Genomic DNA, 20,766 nt, shown 5'->3' with positions numbered 1-20,766 from the left:
GATTGACTACATTCCTTATGACTACATTATTAATTAAGTAATGGGCATTCTTTAAGGATTTTCCCTACTAAAGATTTCCATAGTACTTCATTGAGTACCAGTTCCATTAGTGTGGCATTTTTGCTTCCTCATATTAGATTGCTTTCTTTGTTTTTCGATCTCGAAATTTTGCATTCTAGATTGTGAGAACCTCAAGAATTAAAGTGATATCTCATGTTTCCCTATATTCTACAGCAAAGAGCACAAATATATCATATTATGGCATGCACATGGCTCATCCAAGACATCACTGGGGATGACTTAACTTCGAATTTTCAAACCTTCACACCTTTACTGCAATAATTATTTAACCACTGTAAGACTTCACAGTATTGAAGAAGGATGATGCTTGAAGTCAAATTAATCTGGATTGAAATTACACTATTACCAATTACATGTATTAACACTGGAATAATTATTAACATGCCTGGACTTCATTTTCATCTTAGGAAAGATAAAATGTCATATTTTCCCTGTCATTGTGAAGATAAATGTAAGAAGAAAAATTTTGTCATCTACAGGAATTTGTGAATCATCCTTTGAATGGTGAAAATAGAAAGTTGTTTTTATTATTACATTGTGATATACTTACAACATTTAACAAATAATTTTTAGTATGAAACAATATGAAATGTTTCATTAAATAATAAATTGCTAAAATTTTACACTAACCAACTAATGGGTTAATTTGAAAACATTCTATGAAATAATTATAACTTGATGGCTTTTAGCTATGCAAAAGATGAGACCTTATAATTTGGTTCAACTGCAATCCTAATTGTTCTGTAGCACTTGAGAAACTAGTCTAAAATATATATTAACCCAGAATGACTAAAAGCCACCCTTGTGCAGAATTTATCTCACAAGAACTTCTATTTATTCTATGTATGTGACTTTTCAACTATCATGCAAATTGTGCAAAAGCAATAACTAGCATTGACATTATCTACACCCTGTATGCCTTTATTCAATTAAATTCCACCTAAAGCAATTTTTCTACACTGCATAGATTTAGTTGTTTTTTTTTTTTTATTCTTTCTTCATTTATTCCCTTCAGTCCTCTTTAATTCCAGATGGTACATCAAGATGTCTTTACTGATTGTTTTGTAATAAAATCTCTCACAGCCAAGGAGAATAGATCTCTGAATTTATAGGAGAAAAATCTAACAAGTCCGAATGCCAGAGGAATGTTTCTTTAAATATGCCCAAAGCATAGTGCTGGTGAGGTTTTGCTAATTTGTACCTTCCTTGGAGATACTTTAATGATGATGTGAAAGCATTTCAGGAGCTATTTTTGAGAAGTAGTTTCACAGAAAAGATTAAAAAAAAATTTAGACATAAGCAGACACCTGGCTCTATCATTCATTTTGTGATTTTTTAACAGGCTGTTTAATCTTTTTACCCTCAGTTTATACTTGTATAAAAAGTAGGATATAATTGCAATAATGTTATAATGAATTAAAATATTTTATTTGTTACTACTGTATTGTCTAGAAGTAACTCTTAAAAGGCATAAAATCTGTTGATTAAAATAATTTTTCAGATATAAAAATTACAAGGCACATATTATGGTTTACTAAGAATTTTTATACTCATATTCTTAGATTTAATACTATATTCTATCATCAGTTTATACAGAATTACAATATTTTAGTAGAAAATAAGATTTAAAAAATGAAATAAATTGTGGCTGGTTAGATAACATAACTTAGTGAAGAATATGCCAACCCAAAGAAATAAAGTTTGCTGTGTTATGAATAGCTTTTTTTTTTTTGAATGTATATAGGGTTTATAAGATTCTTCTTAAAAAAGCTTGAGCAGAGTTACTGTAATTAGTGCGCACTCCACAAGGAATTCACACTGGTTCATCATGCACATTTGACAAATGGTGATGGTTAACAGCCAGAATAAGCACAGTTGCTTTGTATTTATCATAAATGAGTTTAATGGATGACTTATCCTCCTTTATTGGAAATCCATTGTAATCTATACATAATGGATATAAAGTGCATCCAGGAAATGTTTTCTGATCACAGGCTTTAAGAAGCTCAGCTGTAAAGATTTAGATATATTACAGTACAAATAAACTGATGTTTAATCGTTGGAAATGATACAAAACTTCCAGAAACAATTATCCAACCAGACAGAGGTAAAGGAAGAGACAGTACAATAAATAAATATTTGACCTAGAGTATTCAATTCTAAATATGTAAAAGGAAATGATACAATGGACTTATGTAGAATTACCTTCTTAATTAAGATACTTATACCAAGAATAAATTCCAAATAGAACTGAATAAAGTGCATTAATACAGATATTTTACTGAGGGTGAAAATATGAAAAAGACAACATTGTAATCATATAAACAGGAAGAATTAATTTAGTGTACAAAGTATCTAGTGAAATTTTTATAAATATTATCTTTAAGAAGCTATGTTATATTGTCATTGAAAAGTTCCATTACATTATTTATAATTTAGATATATGTCTTATCTAAATATGCTCTTCCGTTTTGCTTTTAGTTTCAATTTTGAATTTTGGAGATTTGAAAATAAGTCATTTTAAATTATCTTCATATGCTAAGACTAAGGTAGTACCCTATAATATTATTTCTCATTCATGTTTCACTTGTTTGCATATTTGAATGCATTTCTTGGTGCTTCAGTCAGTTGTCACGAAGGTTATAGTGTATATACTAGAAACAATGGAAAAAATGAATTGAATTATCATACACATTATTTCTTTTTTTTTTCTTTTTTGACAGGCAGAGTTAGTGAGAGAGAGAGACAGAGACAGAGAGAGGGGTCTTCCTTCCATTGGTTCACCCCCCAAATGGCCGTTACGGCCGGCGGGCTGCACAGATCCAAGCCAGGAGCCAGGAGCTTCCTCCTGGTCTCCCATGTGGGTGCGGGCCCAACCACTTTGGCCATCCTCCACTGCCTTCCCGGGCCACAGCGGAGAGCAACCGGGACAGAATCTGGCGCCCTGACCAGGACTAGAACCCAGAGCGCCGGCGCCACAAGCAGAGAATTAGCCTAGTGAGACATGGTGCCGGCCTTTATCATACACATTATTTCAACTGAAACACAATTACTGATTATGTGAAGGAAGAATATGCAGGGCTAATTGAACAACTACCTTGTTGATTACACAAATCACAATAAATATCTGACTATAAATAGCCTCTCAATGCTGAGTTACCTGATAGAAGTGACATTTTTAGATTCTTAACTCAAAGGGATCATCACCATGTCATTTACTACCGTATCTCTTTAATGTCTCCCCTTTGTCCATATTATATTTGTCCTGATCTACCTTCTGTGCATGACATACATCAGCTTCCAAATAATAAATTTTAAGAGTATCCTGGGCAAAACCCTGCTTTGTGATTCCAAGTTTTTGTTCATTTCAAGGGTTTATTTCTGCATTTCTTCATTCTACTACATCATGTGCCTCAAATAGCATCTTTCTATTATATCAATCTTTCCCTTTCCTTTTCAAATCCTTGAAAAATGATTGTGTCTGCTCTATTGCATGACTGTTACTGCACTTAATATATTTACACTCAAGATTATCCCTGATCTCACACTCAGCTGTGAACTCCTTGGAGTACAGAGTATGAGTTCTTACTTTTGTGCACTCAGTAACTGCTATTTTAAGGGTACTATTTTAATATTGGTTAAACTTTTTACTCAATAATGTTTCTGTGTCCCTGCCAGTTTTTCAGTTAATTTCCTTTTCTTTATCACTTATTGTATTTAACTAATATTATGTTGCCATTTAATTTTTCACATAATCATATTTAGAAAGAAATTAATACCATAGACAGTTGATGAAATTAAATACTAACAGCGATGAATCATGTGAGAAAATAACTACTTACTAAAAATTTGAAATGAGAAATTGCTCTTTAAAAATTTTACCATATAAATGATGACATAATCTTATGAAAATAGATGATCTGAAATAATTTATTTATTTTAAATATTTCAATTTATACATTTACAATTAAAGTATATTTAAATATACTTTTTTTATCCTAGATAAATAGAAGTTTCATGGAAGTTGAGTATAGATTTGTGGTTGCTTGAGGCTGAAGGAGTAGATTGCAAAGTTGAGGAAGGTTGATTATTGGGTACTAATTTGTTTTTAGGTAAGAGGAGAAATTTCTGATTTTTAGTATATAGTAGAATAACTATATGATGATGTGCTGTATATTTTCTTTAAAAAAAAACTAGAAAAGGATTTTGAATGTTTTACTATAAAGAAATTGATTAATATTTGAAGAGCCATGGACATTTACTCTGATTTTAACATTACACAGTGGATATATCTATAAAGATATAACATTCTACCATACAAATGTGTACAATTTCTATGTATCAGAAAAAGTAAGTATAATTTTTTTAAACTTCAGCTAGTATTCTGTCGTAGATATCTTCTTCTTTTTAACTTTTATTTAATGAATATAAATTTCCAAAGTACAGAATATGGATTACAATGGCTTCCCCCCATAACGTCCCTCCCACCCGCAACTCTCCCCTTATCCACTCCCTCTCCCCTTCCATTCACATCAAGATTCATTTTCGATTCTCTTTATATACAGAAGATCAGTTTAGCATACATTAAGTAAAGATTTCAACAGTTTGCTCCCACACAGAAACATAAAGTGAAAAATACTGTTTGAGTACTAGTTATAGTATTAAATCACAATGTACAGCACACTAAGGACAAAGATCCTACATGAGGAGTAAGTGCACAGTGACTCCTGTTGTTGACTTAACAAATTGACACTCTTGTTTATGGCCTCAGTAATCACCCTAGGCTCTTGTCATGAGTTGCCAATTTTTACCTATTTATTTATTTGAAAGACAGAAAGACAAAGAGAGAGACACAGAGGGAGAGAGAGTGCTCCCATTTGCTGGCTGACTCGCCACTTGCTCACAGTGATCAGGACTGGGTGGACTAGGCTAAAGACAAGGAGCCAGGAATGCAATCAAGTTTCTCACATGGGTGTTAAGAACCCAACTACTTGCACCATCACCACTGCCTCCTGTGGTCGGCACTAGCAGGAATAGGAGTAAGGAGCTAAAAACGGAAATTGAACCTATGCACTCCAATAATGGACACATGTGTCATAGGTACTATGATAAACAGCTGCCCCTTTTATAATCATCTTGACTTACAATTTCATGAGTTCATATTAATGAAATTTTAGAATCAGACATGTACTACTTGCCTTATGTGTTGATTGTATTTGCTGAAGAGTTACATAATTCTGAAACTATACCAGAACACATCACATGTATAGAAAAATTAAGATGTTTGCTTTTGGGGAAGTAACCCTGCCATGCAATATATCAATACTGCAGACAGACTGCTGGCAACTTGGTTGTGTTGAGTTGGAGGTGGCTGGAAGAGAATAGAATATCATAATATCTGTGTGATCTCAGGACCAACTATAATCAGGGAGGGAAGAAAATATGCTTTAGGTAAATGCTAAAGCAAAATACATATTTATACACATAGGCATCCACTCTAGGAAACAGCAATAGCAGGCATATGCCATCTTATGGTCATCTGAAATTTCAGACTTTCTTTGGCACCAGTGAATCATTACGACTGTGAGGCAAAGTAGCTGCTTCTAAGGCAGCAATTGATCACAGACTCTAGCAGTGGCTACAGTGACTGAGTTCAGGTTACGTGTGTACACTGGATGAAGGGACCTCAGGTAACAAATTGTTCATATCAGAAACACACATAAATAAGTTGGTCACAATGGCAGTCCTTGTTTTGCATCTAGATATAATGCATCATGTGAGATAAAAAGAAGGGCACTGGAAAATCCCAAATGGGGTCATGTTCAGTTTTTATACCTAACTCACAGCCTCCCTGATTTTTTTTCATATTCCAAGACATAATTTCCAAGAGGAATATAATAGCTTTTTGGGCATGTTTTGTCATTAAATTTTCAAAAAATTCAACTTTATTACAAACCACATTTTCATCAAAATAAGTCTGGCTCATTTTTGTACACAAAATAGTACATGCACATAAAATGACATCAATCTTCTCCACACATAAAAGTGCATAGAGGAAAGGGGCTTTGCACTAACAACTCTGAATCCCAGGGATCACAGTTGCACAGACAACAAACAGTGTTCCTGTAATCAGTTTCAATTATGAAAGCAATTCTGGATGCATCATCAATGGGATACACAGAATAGTAGTTGTCTTTTTCAAACATTATAAAATTTGACTCTGCAATGTCTGCACAATGATTAAATGATCAGACACATTTCTCAGGACATATCTGCATCATTAGATGAAGCATGACTATAATTTAATGGTGGAAAAACAAACTCTGAAAACAGCAGGTCAAATTAGAATTCCATTACAACTGTCTGGTGATAAGGTAAATAGAAATAAAGTGACATAAATGAGTAGATGGAAAGAAACTGTATAACTTGTTATTAAGAAACAGAAGGATGAGTATTGAAGCATCACTTGATTTTCACAATGAATATTAAATGACTTAGGAGAAAGTGGATAGATTTACAGAATAAATGCAAATATAGATCATCTTATCAATGGATGGAAGGGCAGGATCAAATCCCAGGAATTTTACGGACTTGTTTTCTATGTAAAAGAAAAAAGATTCAAGTAGATTTAGTTTTGCCACTTGTGAAGTCACAACGGGTGGTTAAGGAGAAAAAATGTCAGCAGTTTTGGTTTCATTAATTAGCAGCTTCTTTCTTGATTTATCCTCTTCACAAGAACACTGTCACAAGGAAATCTTTTCCATATCTCTGCCATGATCTCCAGAGGAACACTCTTGCAGAACCTCTTTCTAAGAAATTTCCACGTGCATATTACCCAAGGATTTTCTTTGTCTAATAAAATGCAGCTGCCTGGAAAATTCCTAGAAGATAACATCCAGATTAAAAAAATAGTATTTTTTTTTTAATTCTGGTTCTGAAACAAACTTTGGTTTTAGCTTGGCCTCCTTGGCTTCAGTCCCGCCACCCACTTCACCTTTGCTCCGTCACAGCAGACTTGGCCCAGTTCCAACCCATCACAGATGGCTCTGTCCTGAATGCCAATCACTGTGTCCCTTCTGCTGTCCCTCCTGTCCTAGGGGTGGTAAAAGTCCTATTGTTGCTGGTCCTCAGTTATCTCAAAGGCCCCTGTTTGGCTCTTTTGTCAACTGTGTCACTGGCTTTCTATATTAAATGCCGTCTGTTAAAAATAGGTTGAGTGGTTTTTGAAATATTTCCAAAATGCATAAAGCTATTTTCATCGAGAGCTATACCACCTGCCATAAGAAAATACCATTTAAAACTTACAAATAGCCAACATAAATTTAATAGACTGTTTAGAATTGAAAGAGCTTCAACACCAAACATCAAGCGACTTTTTTTTTTTTATAATTGATGAAATCGGAGTAATGAAAGCCCGATTTTCAAATATGTGTGTAGGATAAAACTAGCATCTGTCAGACAAGGAATTTTCCTCTTTTGAAATGAATGGCTGATTGAGTGAGAAAATCCAAGAATTTAAGAGGTCATTTGTCAAAAAACAGCTTTTTATCTTCTGGAGGTGGTGTGTTGGTATTGGAAGTAACATCTAATACAAGCAAGAGGCTGTTCTTGGGGACATTTCATTTTTGTGTGCAGGAGTACATCAGGGAAAATTAAGATCTCAATTTAATGTTCCCAAAATGTAATTTGTTAAACAAATACAAAAGAGTGACTTAAGCAGCCATAGCCTCAAGTATACCATAGAAATGCATAATTAATGGCTATAAAAATTTCAATATCTGGAGATTTTATTGGATCTCATTAAATTTATGTTATAAAATTGGCTGAAAATAAAGACCAGCAGGTGCTATTATAGTCATTTCTCCCCCAACAAAATCGCATCCTATGTCTAATGGGCAGTTCATTCAGAGGGGGGTTATGGACATTAGAGCTGAAAGTTCTACTAGAACCATTATGAGACACTGGAATTTCATATGTAGTGGTTCTTTACTAGTGATTATTGACCCATGAAAGCATCGTCTTTATAAACTAGAAAGATTTCTTAATCATTATAGTTTCAGTTTTCTATATTTGGAAAACTATTGGACAAGGAATCAGAAGATGTGTTATTAACTCTAGTCCCTCAAATTAGAGGAATAGCACCATGGGTAAAGATTTAGTTCCTCTTACTACAACCATCTGTGGATTGATACTAAAGTAAATTTTGACAACCTAAAACTTGATACAGTGAAAATATTTTTCTATATTGTATAATTAAACATATACTTTTATTACAAAATAAAATAAATTGTATTCAAATTTTGAAGATTGTAATTAGCTTTTTAAATATTTCAATGCTGGGGGCCGCCTCCATGGCTCACTAGGTTAATCCTCTGTCTGCTGTGCTGGCATCCCATATGGGCACCGGGTACTAGTCCTGGTGGTTCCTCTTCCAGTCTAGCTCTCTGCTGTGGCCCTGGAGGGCAGTGAAGGATAGCCCAAGTGCTTGGGCCCCTGCACCCGCATGGGAGACCAGGAAGAAGCACCTGGCTCCTGGCTTCGGATTGGCGCAGTGCCGGGAGTGGTGGCCATTTGGGGAGTGAACCAATGGAAGAAAGACCTTTCTCTCTGTCTCTCTCTCACTGTCTAACTCTGTCTGTCAAATAAATAAAAAGAAATAATAATAAATAAATAAATATTTCAATGGTGAATAATTTTGGTAAGTGAAATGTTGAAAAATATTTGCATAATAACTATAAATTTCTATATTGAATTTGAGAGCATTCTCCAAAAGAACTTTGCTTGACATACCTTTATCTTATTTTTTATTTTTTCAAGATTTATTTATTTATAAGGCAGAGTTAGAAAGAGGCAGAGACATGGGGCGGGGTGTCTTCCATCCGCTCGTTCACTCCTCAATTGGCTGCAATGGCTGGAGCAGCACCGATCCGAAGCCAGGAACCAGGAACATCTTCTGGGTCTCCAAAGTGGGTGCAGGGGCCCAAGGACCTGGGCCATCTTCTCCTGCTTTCTCAGGCCATACCAGAGAGCTGGATCAGAAGTGGAGTAGCCGGGACTCAAACCAGCGCCCATATGGAATGCTGGCACTGCAGGCAGAGGCTTTACTTGCTATGCCACAGCACTGGCCTCTATTTCCTTTAATAACAGAGGTAAAAATACAATTATGAAAAGACAGAAAATTGCAAAGATGAGTGACTATCAAAATAGATGACTTATTTTCAAAAGAGTAAATCAGGGAGCCAGCATTTTGGCATAGTGGATAAAGCTGCCTGCGATGTGTGCATCCCATATAGGTACTGCCTTGTGTCCAGCTACTCCACTCCAATCCAGCTCTTGTTGCTGGCCTGTAAAAAGAAACAGAAGAAGGCCCAAGTGTCTGAGCCTGTAACACCCATGAGGGAAATCAGGATGAAACTCCTGGCTCCCGGTTTTTTCCCGACCCAGCCCTGACCATTGTGACCATCTGGGGGAGTGAACCAGCAGATGGAAGATATCTCTGTCTTTCTCTCTCTCTCTCTCTAACTCTGACTTTCAAATAAATAAATAAATGATTTTTACAAAGTAAATCAGCACTATTTTTTAATAGGAATTGTATTAAGGAGTCCGAGCTTGTAAGAACATAAATATAGGGTGTTATTATTACAATTAGTGTTATATTTTGTTGTACATTATTATTATGACATATAAAATCAGGTGAAGTGATATTTCAAAATGATTATACAATTATTCTTACCCATTTTGCAATAGTGTTTTTCAAGATGCTTTAAATATCATGGATTCTCCTTAGTCTTGTTTATATTTTACTTTTTAATTTAAAAATCATAAATACTAAATAAAATGTAATAAATAATTATGATATACCCTATACTTTTTCTTAGCTGAGCTGAAGATTAGTTGATACTGCAAGATAACTGGTAAATGTAAGGTTGAAAGTGTTCTCTCTTTTGTGTACTGAAACTGCGGTGTAAGAATTTAATGGCTATTCAAAACAGGCTAGAGCATGGAATATCCCCACATCCTATGCTCTCAAAGTGTGGATTCATGAGAACATAGACTGGGAAGGTGTCAAGAATAAGGACTAATACAAAAACTTCAATTTAAAATATATTCAATAGTTTTGTGTTTGTCTCCAAGGATGTATACTGTTACTATCTAAAAAGTTTTAACTTTTAGCATATCATCTTTCAGAAATTTGGATACTAACTTCTTGCCACTAACTTCAGAACAGAACTGAAATATAAAAGTTACCATAACTGTTGATTAATATTTCTATAATATATAAAATTTCATTTACACAATTGTTACTTAATCATATTATTTTGTAGCAGTACTTTAAAATCATTATAAATATTTCTTAATAGTATGGACTAAAACAATACACATATTAAAATGTTTTTCAAAATAATCTAATAAAATATTAGCTTGCAATAGCAGAACAAAAAATAGTATGCATATTTAAGAGTTTTGTAATGATAAAGTCTAAGTTCTGTCCATATTCATTCTCTTTTTTTAACCACTAACTTCTACTGACTGTGTTTTCAGAATTTCAAACATTAGTATCAGAATGATTATGGGACTTGATATTCTAATTATCATGTTGTCACAGTCCTAATCAAAGTAACATGATACATCGCAATGACTGGTTCCAATGATAGTTCAACAGAACTTTCCAGGCTACGCATTAACAATTTTGTTTGCACCTTCTCAGTTGATCTCATATTTATGATTTGATTTCTCTGTGTTATTTTTCAAGTTACATTAAGGAATTGGAAGAAGGTAGGAAGAGGAGGTGGAGGAAATGAAAGTGAAAGAGGAAGAGAAGTAAAAGAAAAAAAAAACAGAAAAAAGGAAACAGGAAGCAAAATAAAAAGAAGTCTTGTTGTCAAAAAGTTCACATTCCAGTCCCTAAAAACACATTTTGAAATAACGATAAAGCAGATTTAGTGTTTTGGACTTCATCTTAGACTGTCATGGAAGATTCTTTTGATAAATGGATGTCCAAATCAAGTATGAAAAGAGAAGAGGAATGATCCTCGTTGGAATGACATTTCAAGCTGGATGGGTGGGAAGCAGGGTTTGGGGACAGAGACTTAAGAGGCAAAGACGCCTTCAAATGCTGAGAAGTACACATCACTTGAAGTAGCTGGAGTGAAGCTTTTTTGCTCCCAAAGGAAGCTGAAACTAGAATCCTAAGCATGAATTGGAAAGTATTTTGTGCTATAATAAAAAACTTGGATGTACATCTTAAGCAAGAAGAAAACATTGTAAATTTAAAAATTCACTGAAGAGGTCAATTTGAGCTTTAGATAGTTTCATATATATATATATATATATATATATATAAAAGTTAGGTACATTGTGATTACAGAATGGACTGAAATTATATTTTTTGCAATTAAAGAAAAAAGAAATAAACAAGGGGGATTGGGGGAGGGAAAAGGGAAAGGAGAGAAGATGATTAACTTCTCAGAATTTTACTTATCAAATACATGAAATCTGTTCTTCTTAATTAATAAAAATTTTAAAAAAGAGAGGAGAGAGAATAAGTGTATCAGACAGATTAAGAACACAATTGTTTTCATTGTGAAGTGGTATGGGTCAGATGCATTTGTCTCTGGAAAATCTCTTTGGTGCTCGTCATTCATTTCATTCATTCTCATGCTAATAAAAAACTTATAGTGGATTTTTTCCCTTTTCTCTCTCTCTCTATATATATATAAAAGATTTTATTTTCTGTGACTTGACATTACTCCTTCCAAAGGTAACCTCCTAGGACAATACCAAATTAGTTTTTCCATGAATCTTTCTTTACTAGTTTAATGGAGAACACTTTAAAGCATCATATGACTTTGAATGGTTCATGCATGTTTCCATAAGTATCCTTTTTACTAGTGGGAATCCAAAATGCTTTCAGCAAGATCTGTTCTTAAATATTATACCATTTTAATGTTAAAATGCATGATTGAGTTTTTTTTTTTTTTTTTTTTTTTGACAGGCAGAGTGGACAGTGAGAGAGAGAGAGACAGAGAGAAAGGTCTTCCTTTTGCCGTTGGTTCACCCTCCAATGGCCGCCGCGGCCAGCGCGATGCGGCCGGCGCACCGCGCTGATCCGATGGCAGGAGCCAGGAGCCAGGTGCTTTTCCTGGTCTCCCATGGGGTGCAGGGCCCAAGCACCTGGGCCATCCTCCACTGCACTCCCGGGCCACAGCAGAGGGCTGGCCTGGAAGAGGGGCAACCGGGACAGAATCCGGCGCCCCGACCGGGACTAGAACCCGGTGTGCCGGCGCCGCTAGGCGGAGGATTAGCCTAGTGAGCCGCGGCGCCGGCCCATGATTGAGTATTACAATTTAGTTTACCAAAAAAAAAAAAAATAGCATTCTATAAAAGATAGATTCGGTTATCTTCTTTTAAAAAGATTTATTTTATTGGTTTGAAAGACAGAGTTACAGAGAGAGGTAGAGACAGAGAGAGAGGTCTTCCATCCGCTGCTTCACTCCCCAGACACCACAACGGCCAGAGCTGTGCTGATTCAAATCCAGGAGCCAGGAGCTTCTTCTACATGGGTGCAGGGGCCCAAGGACTTGGGCCATCTTCTACTGCTATCCCAGGCCAGAGCAGAGAGCTGGATCGGAAGAGGAGCAGCCAGGACTAGAACCAGTGCCCATATGGGATGCCAGTGCTTCAGGCCAGGGCTCTAACTCGTTGCTCCACAGCACAGCGCTGGCCCCTTGGTTATCTTTTTTTAAGAGAAGATTTATTTATTTATTTGAAAGGCAGAATTACAGAGAGGCAGGGGGAGGGAGAGAGGGAGAGGGAGATAGAGAGAAAGAGAGGTCTTCCATCCAGTGGTTCATTCGACAAATGGCCACAACAGCCAGAGCTGTATTGATCTGAAGCCAGGAGCCAGGAGCCAGGAGCTTCTTTCAGGTCTCTCACACGGAACAGGGGCCCAAGGGCTTGAGTCATCTTCCACTGCTTTCCCAGGCCAAAATAAAGCTCTGGATTGAAAGTGCAGCAGCTGGGACTGAAACTTATGCCCATATGGGATACCAGTACTGCAGGTGGTGGCTTTACCAGCTATGCCAAGGCCCCAAACTTGGTGATCTTATAATTTAAGATTGATAGTAGTTCATATTTAATTTGAAATCCAAAGACATTTGTTTGAATGATGTTGATCATATTAAAAATATGTTTATATGTTTTCTGAGAGCAGATATTCAGAATAAAAAATGATTAATATTTAGTATCCATGTGAAAAGTTACACCACATTTTGCTTTTTATCTTACAAAAATATAGTGGAATAATGAAAATAGCAATGAGCATATTTCTTTTTTCCCAATAATTGAAAATAATAAGCATAATTTTTTCCTCTTACTCTTTAACCCTCTTTTAGATGAATGTGTATAAATTTATATATTTAAATCTGTATGACAATTTTGTGAGAATATGACCTTGAAACTAATGAATTACTCTAGTAAGCTTTGCCCCTTCTTGTTTCATTATTTATTTTATGTGCTATTTAGAAAGAAAAAAAAAACCCTCATATTCATACATTACTAACTTAGGTCTTTTAACACTCATCTTCAAAGAGTTGGGACTAGTTAGTGTGAAGAGACTTCAGTATGCCTCCTTTTGATCTCTAAATCCTTCACAGACTTATATTAACTTCTCTATCCCCTTCTATGCCACATTAAGTAATGTTTCATTATTCAACAATAAGTCTTTTGAATGTCACTGTAAATCAGATACACATGCTTTTGATAGTGCCATCATTAATAGGGATATTACTCATTGACATCTATGAACTTGAATTAATACAGTGCCCCAGAATATCATTATAGCAGCCATGCAAATCATTATGTACTCAAAGCCCAAGGGAAATAAATCTGAGTCTTAAGAAAATTAGTCAGCAATTTGAAGTCCTTCAATGGTTACGACCAACATTCATAACAGAATCCAAACTCTTTGCAGAAGTCACGCCTGGATTTGACCCCTATCTGTCTGACTTCATCTGTTTCATTTTGCTTCTATTTTGTCCAGTCTTAAATCAAGCTCTCAAATATTTTTGTCAGTCTGTGTCTCTAAAATTTGCATAGTGCTTCCCACTGCCTCAAATTTCCCTTCTAACTTTGATTCCACTCAATTCAATCTTGCTGTTGATTCAAGCATCCACCAGAGGTTAATTCAGTGTAAGATAATAGTGACAGTTTTTTTATAAATAATTTCATAGAACTGGTATATAAAATTAAATAAAAAGGCTTCCATTCTTCAATGGCTAACCAAATTTTTCAACTCTCCATTCTACAGCTAGTGCCATTATTTCATGTTTTGAGGACACATTTCACATGTCTGTGGCCATATGCAATTCCCTAACTGTAATATTCATCTTCTTTTAGGAATTCTTAAATGTACTATACTTAGAAGAGAGAATCTTTCATACTCATATACTATAATCCAGCAAGGCCTTGGAAAATAGTAAGCCACTAGCAAATATATATTTATTGAAAAACTTGATGATGCATAAATTGATTGAAGGCACTATCACTTTAATTAATTAGCAACAAAAGAGAAATGTATATATAAGTGAAATTTTATACTTACAAAATGAACTTACTCAATTTTTATGGAACCATTTCTATAATTAATCATTTAGCTGAGAATCACCTACTGTCTTTTGCCAGGAGTACAATGTTTCATTACAATGTCGTCATAATTTTAATGACTGATAATCATTAACTGTCACTCCCCGTCTTCATGGAGGAACGACACTAAACCCTGCCTAGGCTTCATATCCGAGTCACGGCACCATTATGTCGCTCCCCCTCTTCGTGGAGGAACGACACAGGACCCTGCGCTGTTCTTTTGTCTGCTCGGCCCTTCCCGGGTTTGCTGCTGGTTCTTCCCGGGTTGGCTACCGTCCCTTCCACCTCCGTGGAAGGGCGGTTCCCCCTAGCCACTTTCCCCACTTCCGCAGGGGAGCGGCACACCGCCGGCCGGCTCTCTCGGGGGCTGCACAGGTGTTCCTTCAGATAGATGTTCCTGGTGCATGTTGTCTCTCTCCTCCTTTATAGTCCTCTTCCACCAATCCCAACTCTGCTACCCACATGTCGAGCACGCTGCCCTCCTCCAATCAGGAGCAGGTCCTGCTGTTTATTGGTTGAACTGGAGGCAGCTGTGTAGAAGCTGTTACTCCCTTCTCAGCGCCATATTGTGGGAGAGCAGATGCATAGAATAAGTCTTAATTCCAGTAACTTAATCTAGTCCGAGTTGCTCCCCACAATTAACGGTGATTGTTTCCTAACACTATAAATGAAATATTTAAGTTATATTTAAGGAAAAAGATTTTTTTTGGATTTCTTATTTTTAATTCTCCCATGCAATCTGACAGGTTCTAGAACTTAAAATTCAGTTCTTTGGTGATATAAGTCACAATCCAAGTACTCAATAGTCACCTGAGTTTAGTATCTATTGTACTGGATTATGCAGCAATAAAATACATCTTTTGTCAAGTTTTATCTTTGCACCCCCCTACTCTATTAACAGAGAAAGTTATCTGATAAATTACATAAAAATAAGCTGACTAATCATAAACTAGAATGACTCTATGTTTTTATAATAAATTCTATGTGTTGCAGATTATATGTTACATAACCTTTGCCAATCATATAAGCATAAGCGTTTTTTTGAAACCTTCTATTCAAAAACCCAGTAAAACACAATGGACTGTAAGCTTACAGTTAGGATTAGATACTTACCAAATTCAAATTGATAAGAGGGGCCAGCGCTGTGGCTTAGCGAGTAAAGCTGCCACCTGCAAGTGCTGGCATCCCATATGGGTGCTGATTCAGGATCCAGCTGCTCCACTTCCAATCCATCTCTCTGCTATGACCTGGGAAAGCAATAGAAGATGGTCCAAGTCCTTGGGCTGCTGCACCCATGTGGGAGACCTGTAGGAAGTTCCTGGCTCCTGGCTTCAGATCAGTGCAGCTCTGGCCATTGTGGCCAATTGGGGAGTGAACCAGCAGATGGAAGATTCTCTTTCACTCTCTCTCTCTGCCTATCCTTCTCTGTGTGTGTGTAATTTTGACTTTCAAAGTAAATAAATAAATCTTAAAAAAAAAACAAATTGCATAAGATAAATGGGATCATAATTATCCTCTCCAAGTTTAGAATACAGGAACATATTTTAACAGCAAAAATAAGTTATACTTGAATTAATTTTTTTCTCTATAGGGTATATTTCATTTTTTCTTTTAAAATAAAGATTGTGTGTACAGCTAAACGTATTTTAAAATATAGCTGCATTAATTATTTATTAATTTGAAAAGCAAAAGAGAGAGAGAGAGTGAGAGAGAGTTCTTCCATCTACTGGTGCCCTCTCCAGATGAGATGGATCAGTCAGGACTAGGCCAGGCCAAAGCTGATGCAAGGGGTAGCATCCAAGTCTCTCACTAGGCTGGTAGGAGGCCAAACACTCAGGCAACATTCTGGTGCCTCTTTGAGATGCAAGTGTTGAAGGAAAAGGCTTTACCTGCTAACAGCAAAATGCCAGCCCCTAGTGTTCAGATTTGAGTTTCTAAAACTTTATAATAGTTAATATAAAGTCAGTATTTAATTTTCTGACACACAAATTTCTTATTTCAGTAATTTTAGACATATATATATAACTGTAATATTATATCAGCAAGTTAATTAGAGTTAATGGACTATTAAATGATGGCAAAAATCAACCTTGTTTCAGCACATTGAGAGATATTAATATATTTGAAAAGTAGGTTAGAGCTTTTGACTTTATTAACTTAAGAAACCTTTATTTATAGGCTTTTTTGTTTCTGGGGATTGAGTACTAAATATTGACATTCTCTTCTTGTGAGATTTCATTTATCTCAGAGATGCAATTTCCCTTTCCTGATCACTGCAAATTAAAAGAAAAACATGGAAATATATTCAATAATTATACATTAATATAGTTAGACAAATATTTTAGAAATTAATGGAGGAAGATTTTTCTTGCTTGGTACTCTTCCACCTTATTAAATCAACTTAATCGTAGAACATCTCAGAATTGTATGATGTTAAGCACAAATTCAAGAGTTTTGGTAATAATTCCAATTGGAGCTATTCATAAATGGGGCACCTGGATCTAGTGACTAAATATATCAGAGGAAAAAAAAAATCTGAGATCTAGATATCAATTAGGGCAAAGAAACTCACCTTATGAAGTGTGTATGCAAAACCACTTCCTTTAATCAACACTTTCAGTTGTACATAAGTAGTTGAATGTCAACCCCAACACACAAGTCACTGTGATTGTAATGGCCTTACTACTGTGTAGGCCTTAATGACCTCATCCTTATCTTCTTTTTCCTCCTTCTATTTCATCATGAAAAATTTATATCAAAATGAATATTCTGAAAAATCTAACTACTTTTTCCCTGTCTTATGCTATATTTCAGGAGCTTTCATAAAACTTGTTTGTGGAATTGAAAATATATTAGAAAGTAGGTGAAATTAATACAATTTTTTTACGAACCTCAGATTTGTTTTTATATTTTAAATATTTGGGGAAAGTGGCAAGATGGCAGAATAGGAAGGGAGCACACTGATAGTCCTGGAAGAGACAGTTTAATAAAAGTGGAGATACTGCAAGTTAAAGGAAGAGTAAGGGAAGAAACAGCAAAGGAAACTCTTCCAGAACTAGTGATTCACAGTGGACCTGCTTGGAGAGCGTGGGAACCCATGGTTCGAGACACCAGTGGCAGAATCAACACACCAGCGCTGGAACGCGAGGTGAGCCAAACCTCAACAGCCTGAGACACCAGCAGGCAAGTGGAAAGAGGAGACTAGTGGTAATGAGGCATGAAACCCTGTGGGAAAAGTTCACCAGGCTAACTAGAAGAGAGAGGAAAAAAAAAAAAGGTGACCGATACGGATATGAGTTTCTCTCTCTCCGCTCACCTCTCAAAGGTGAGCAAGACAAAGAGCAGGCGCCATTTTGGACATACTTCATAAGCAGGGCGACCTCAGGTCTGCAACAGCCCTCAGCCTAGCAGAAAAACCTGACTCGGGGTGGGGAGTGAAATAACAGGAGATTAGGACCTAGTGAATGTGTGGTGCTAATGAACTGAGACTGTGAAAAAACAGATGGTGGGGGAGAGAACTCACAGAATTCACATGAGTACTCTCCAGAGATGCTACAATTCGGTAACCTTGGCAACCGAGTTGGAGACTGCAGGAGAATTTGAGCCCACACTGAGGGTGGAACAGATTCCCTGTATGGTCGAGGGGAAAGAGCTTCCTATCTCTTGCTCCTGTGGGTATATCAGTCACCCCCTAAATACCTCCAATTCTGCTCAGCTATGTGGAATTACTTCCATTTTGAAGAAAGAGAGAAAGAAAGAGAGAGAAAGAAAGAGTGATTTACCACACCTAAACTAGAAGTGTCACCTTTGGCACACCCTTAACACTGAGGAACCAAACAGAGCTCTCAGGCCACACCCATCTCAAGCATCTAAGGCTCCATCAAAAGCAGACAGTCCACTTAATACAGTCATAGTATAACAAGAAAAAAACCACCACGGCAAGGGGAGAATAATCCAAAGAATATCTCCACAATTCCAAGCAACAAACGTAGATGCCGAGGAAGCAAGAATAAGGAAAACATAATGGCATCTCCAAATGAACAAGACACCCCAAGCCAAGATTATGAAGATGATGAGATGGAAGATACAGATTTCAAAAAATTTATGATAAGAACAATTAGAAGTTTTCTGAAATTCATATGGAGGCAAAAGAGACTTCGAATAGCTAAAGCAATCTTGTTCAACAAAAACAAAGCTGGAGGCATCACAATACCAGATTTCAGGACATACTACAGGGCAGTTGTAATCAAAACAGCATGGTACTGGTACAGAAACAGATGGATAGACCAATGGAACAGAATAGAAACACCAGAAATCAATCCAAACATCTACAGCCAACTTATATTTGATCAAGGATCCAAAAACAATCCCTGGAGTAAGGACAGTCTATTCAATAAATGGTGCTGGGAAAATTGGATTTCCACGTGCAGAATCATGAAGCAAGACCCCTACCTTTCACCTTACATGAAAACTCACTCAACATGGATTAAAGACATAAATCTATGACCCAACACCATCAAATTATTAGAGAGCACTGGAAAAACCCTCCAAGATATTGGTACCCCCAAAGACTGCCAAGAAAAGACCCCAAAAGCAAAGGCAGTCAAAGCCAAAATTAGCATTTGGGATTGCATCAAATTGAGAAGTTTCTGTACTTCAAAAGATACAGTCAGGAAACTGAACAGGCAACCAACAGAATGGGAAAAAATTGTTTCAATCTATGCGACAGATAAAGTTGATAACCAGAATCTACAAAGAAATCAAGGAACTCCACAACATCAAAAGAAACAACCCACTTAAGAGATGGGCCAAAGACCTCAATAGACATTTTTCAAAAGAGGAAATCCAAAGGGCCAACAAACACATGAGAAAATGTTCAAGATCACTAGCAATCACGGAAATGCAAATCAAAACCACAATGAGGTTTCACCTCACCCCAGTTAGAATGGTTCACATTCAGAAATCTACCAACCACAGATGCTGGAGAGGATGTGGGGAAAAAGGGACACTAACCCACTGTTGGTGGGAATGCAAACTGGTTAAGCCACTAGGCAAGTCAGTCTGAAGATTCTTCAGAAACCTGAATATAACCCTACCACTCAACCCAGCCATCCCACTCCTTGGAATTTACCCAAAGGAAATGAAATTGGCAAACAAACAAGCTGTCTGCACCTTAATGTTTATTGCAGCTCAATTCACAATAGCTAAGACCTGGAGCCAACCCAAAGGTCCATCAACAGTAGACTGGATAAAGAAATTATGGGACATGTACTCTATAGAATACTGCACAGCAGTCAAAACCAATGAAATCCCGTCATTTGCAACAAGATGGAGGAATCTGGAAAATATTATGCTGAGTGAATTAAGCAAGTCCCATAGGGACAAATATCATATGTTCTCCCTGATTGGGACAGCTATCTGAGCACCAAAGGGGAAACCTGTTGAAGTGAAATGGACACTATGAGAAACAGTGACTTGATCAGCTCTTGTCCTGACTATTGATGTACAATGTAATACTTTATCCATTTTAGTATTTTTTTTGTTCTAGTACTATTGGTTGAAGTCTAATTAACACACAATTATTCTTAGGTGCTTAAATTTTCACTGAAAAGTGATCCCTGTTAAATATAAGTGTGGGAATAAGAGATGGAGGAGATGTACAATTTGGGACATGCTCAATCAGACTTACCCCAAATGGTGGAGTTAGGAACGTGCCAGGGGATTCCAATACAATCCCATCAATATGGCATGTACCAATGCCTTCTCACTAGTGCAAGTGATCAATTTCAGTTCACAATTGATCGTAATTATAGGACTAAGAGTCAAAGGGATCACAAAAAGAAGACTAGTGTCTGCTAATACTAACTGATAGAATCAAAAAGGGAGAGAACTATCCATCATGGGACACGGGATACACAGCAGACTCATAGAATGGCAGATGTCCTAAATAGCACTCTGGCCTCAGAATAAGTCCTTGAGGCATTCGGATCTGGCTGAAGAGCCCATGAGAGTATTTGAGGCATGGAAAGCTAAGATACTCTG

Source organism: Oryctolagus cuniculus, chromosome 3, assembly GCF_964237555.1.
Source record: "Oryctolagus cuniculus chromosome 3, mOryCun1.1, whole genome shotgun sequence".
In the NCBI taxonomy this organism is placed as follows: domain Eukaryota; kingdom Metazoa; phylum Chordata; class Mammalia; order Lagomorpha; family Leporidae; genus Oryctolagus; species Oryctolagus cuniculus.
Note: the sequence above shows the minus strand (reverse complement) of the source record.